The 4,026-nt window shown below is 44.4% G+C and overlaps 1 long non-coding RNA gene across 1 annotated transcript; it reads right to left on the bottom strand.

Moving 5' to 3' along the window:
• Nucleotides 1-585: 585 nt before the first annotated feature.
• On the bottom strand, nucleotides 586-2,771 carry LOC119305319. Its single transcript, XR_005148614.1, has 2 exons — nucleotides 2,614-2,771; nucleotides 586-884 (listed from the first exon to the last, which is right to left on the bottom strand). It is a non-coding gene; the product is annotated as an uncharacterized LOC119305319 (long non-coding RNA).
• Between the last annotated feature and the right edge of the window lie 1,255 nt (nucleotides 2,772-4,026).

The following is a 4,026-nucleotide window of genomic DNA, read 5'->3' on the forward strand; positions in this document are numbered from 1 at the left end:
ACTGTGAGCGTGGCAGAGGCATAAAAGGAAGGAGAAAGCGAGCCTTGTGATGGGCTTAATAACGCAAAGGAATTAACATATAGGGAGGTGACAGAGGCTAAAACACATTTAAAGATTTCAGCGCAAATTCCAAATATTCTTTTACAGATGGAGGAACTATGATTTCCTGTACATAATCAAACTATAATGGAGGCATGACTGTCTCTTACACGCGCGCTCACTTTTCGGTAGCCCCGATTTGGAAAGTGGCCAGTAGCTCCCTTAGGCCTTGTTTGGTAGGAGTGGATTTGGGAGGTTTGGGGAGGAGGGGATTTCAGGGGATTTGGTGAATCCCCTTGTTCCACCCAATCCCCCCAGATCCCCTTGAAACCCTCTAAACCCCTCTAGATACAATCCCCTCCATATGAAAAACTTGTTTGGTAGGGAGGGATTCCCATATCCAGATAAGATAGTGCAAATGTGTAAAAGTGCAATCTTTATAGAAGTAAAACAACATCATATTAAAAAGAACTTGCTACATGAGAATAATTTGCAGCAATTCTTCACAGCAATAACATAACTTTTGCCTGACTTTAGATCAATATCTCATCACAACAATATCAATTATATCACAGGAAATACATGATTTCTCAAAAACAACATGACTTGGAATCAATAATATCTCATCCGTGATCTTTCACAGCAACACCATAATTTTGCAACAAACATAATGCAACACAGGGTACTTGTGCAATAGCTCACAATTAGTTATATTTTTACAGACCACTGAGAATGATGTTGTCATACATATGAATTGCTCTTGATGATGTCATGATCATCCAGTTTTTGAATGGCCAATAGTTTGTCCAAATTGTTTAATCTTGCTTCTCTGGTTGCCTGAGAACCTGATCATAAAACAAAAGCAAAATGAGAGTCTGGATGGCTACCATAATCCAAGCATGTTCAGTTTAGCATAAAACGAAAGATCCCTTCTCACAAAAGGAAAAGAGTCCAAACGTCTTCTTCCCATTTATAAAAGAAAATTGCCATTGAGCTGCTGTTTGTGCCTTATACATGCATCTAGACCCTACATTGCAAGCACAACTCCATGCACAAACAAGTCTGTACAGCAGCACAAGCATGCCCACGGGCAGCAAAGTTGAAAAAGGACAAAGGTTTAGATAGATCATACAGTTTGCATATATGTATGTTGACAAAGGTTTATCTGAAACACGCATGGTTCTAGACTAGCCTGATTTATCCGCAAACAGTGTTCTCAAAAGGGACAATAAACGCGCAGAGTACTTTTATATGAAAGAAAACAGAGAGCTCGTAGAGTTTGACTCTATTAATTTATAAATAAAAATGATTATCGACATGCATGGCACATGAAACTTGATTTATCTAAATCAGCTGCACAATTATATATAGTTGGATGGACATGCACAGGCACAATTATATATAGTTGGATTAACTCAGCTGGAAGGACCAGAGAGTGGCCCTGTATACGGCCTGCCTATCCTAATCAGATCTTTGACCTTGATCTCTCATAGGAATTGTCTCTCTTGGGTCTGGGGGCATGTGAGTGTGGGGCATTTTTGGAGTTTTCCTTCTTTTCCCTTGAACCCCAAAATAGGTGGACAGTTGAATCTTTGGAGGCATTTCAGATTTCCTTTATCATGAGCTAACAAACTGTTCCAGGAATAATTCTTTAAAGAAAGATGCTTTCCAGATTACAAACTAGTAATTCGTCAAGACAGACAAACCAATGTATAGGCTGGCTGCCAGTATAACAAATCAATTCTCCAGCTCAACAAGTGGTGATATGAGGCATAACAATTGATAAATATCGAGAAGACTACTTAATACACAGAATGAAGCAGAGACCACGGGGCGGATCAGCTCGCAAATATTTCAAAAGCAGAGCAAAACAGGTGGGGACCAAAACAAGTGTCAAGGTAAAACATTCTAGTACCTTCATTCATGAGTGACGAACAACTCAAAATTCAGGTACTTCTCGAGTTCAGAAACTAGCGCAATGGTACAAAGTCCTCTAATTACCAATCTGCAAGCACTCTAGTACCTTTGCTGAGGTAACATATGAAAGCAGAAGAATGTCTAATTGATAACACACCGTTTTCTTTTTTTCAAATTCATGTACTGTACTGTAATTTAGAACAAAGCAACACGCTTGCTAGTCCTCAAACTACTGGACTGCAACTCTGCAAGCATTGTACCAGCACACTGTATACCTATCTAAACCGCAATGCTCATTCAGTATGAACAAGAACGACTCAAAATTCAGGTACACACGAGCTCCAGAAAACAAAGGAACTAAGGAAGCATGCAAGTGGTCAAATTAACCATTGCAGCACAGTCTGTTTGGTAGTTCAACATGTACAGATCCTCAGTCGATCCACGGAAACAGATGCAGATGGTAAGTTCAGGCAAAGGGATGTGGACGTTGCTCCGTGCTGCTCCACCTCTACTACAAGTCCGGCAACTACGGCACCGAGCCCTACATCGTCGCGCACAACTTGGTTGACGGCCGGCACCTCGGGAGGAAGAGGCAGCAGCCATGGCCGATGGCAAACCCTAGACGACGAGGGGAAAGGAGGGGAGGCGAGGACATACCACCGGAGAGAAATCCAGTACGCCGGAGGAGGTACGCCGGCGTCGAGGCGTCGAGCTGCGGCGTCTTGGGGAGGCGCTGGACGGCGGAGTCTTGGAGAGGAGTCGGGCGGCGGCGTGTTCACAAGTCGGGCGGCGGCGTCTCCAAATCCTCGAGCCCCCCCCCCCTCGAGCCTTCTGAACCGCGTGGAAACAAGTGGATCGAAGGGGAATTGAGGGTGTTGGGCTGTCGAAACCCCGTGTACCAAATGGGCCAACGAGGATTTCGGAGGATTCTGGGCCTCGCGAGGTTAATCCTCTAAAAACCCCTTCAACCCACGCCAAACAAACGAGGCCTCAAGGATTAGGTGGATTAGAGGCGATTAGTGTAGATTTGGGTGGGTCCGAAGCCCTCATGCCTTACCCAGCTTTTCATGTGTACGTGCACAAAATCATCCATCTCGCCACACATGCTGGGCCCCGACAACAAATCATGTGGGTTGAACGCTCCACGCTAAATCGATTTACTTGTTGGAGCGGCCGAGAGCACAAAGGAGTATTTTTAGTATAATAGTTCTATTGCAGAAAACGTGCTAATAACTATGGGAAACATTTTCGCTCAACCGGATGATATGATGCACGCGTTGACAACCACGGTGACCGTCTGATCAAAATCTGATTTGACGACCCGCAACAACCCCGACCCAAGGCCAGGTTTTCAACACCACCCTTATTACAAACCATTCAAGTATAGTTGTCGGTCTGTTGCAGAGCGGTTAGGGCTAGGGAGGTGGTTGTCGCTGCATCTGTGTGGCTGCGACGCAACTCCATGACCTGCGGCGGCGGATGGATTTGCAGCGACGACGATCGACGCAGATCTATGTGATGATAACAGTAAAGACACCGGTCCCGCCGGTGGAGACCACCCCAACTCTATTTGGTAGCGGCAGCGAAGGATTTTATTCTGTAATAGAGGCCGTGTTTCAAAAGGAAAAAACGTTTCGGGGTGATTGCAACAAGCCTCTTGTTGCAGCAGACTGAGCGCGACATTACCCTTGTTGCAAAGGTCGGTGCTGCTCTGACGGAGCAGGGCAACAACGAAGTTTTTTTTTCTACAACAAGGGTCACCTTTCAGAAGAAAAAGAACCGATCAGGGGATGTTTGCAACAAGGTTCGGTTAGAAACACAGGTTTAGGGTTTTGCGTGGGTGGTTGACATCCAGCCTCACGTCTCAATATATATAGAGGATCACAATTACAATTACATACGTATACAAATACATGTACAAGGACAATATACTAGACCCTACTTTACATGCCCCCTCAATCTGAACTACATACAAGATTCAGATTGGTTCTAAAATGGTCTAGCATCTGTCTAGTAGCGGGTTTAGTAAATACATCCGCTAACTGATCATCTGTAGAAATAAACCTGACT

This window comes from Triticum dicoccoides, chromosome 5B (assembly GCF_002162155.2).
Source record: "Triticum dicoccoides isolate Atlit2015 ecotype Zavitan chromosome 5B, WEW_v2.0, whole genome shotgun sequence".
In the NCBI taxonomy this organism is placed as follows: domain Eukaryota; kingdom Viridiplantae; phylum Streptophyta; class Magnoliopsida; order Poales; family Poaceae; genus Triticum; species Triticum dicoccoides.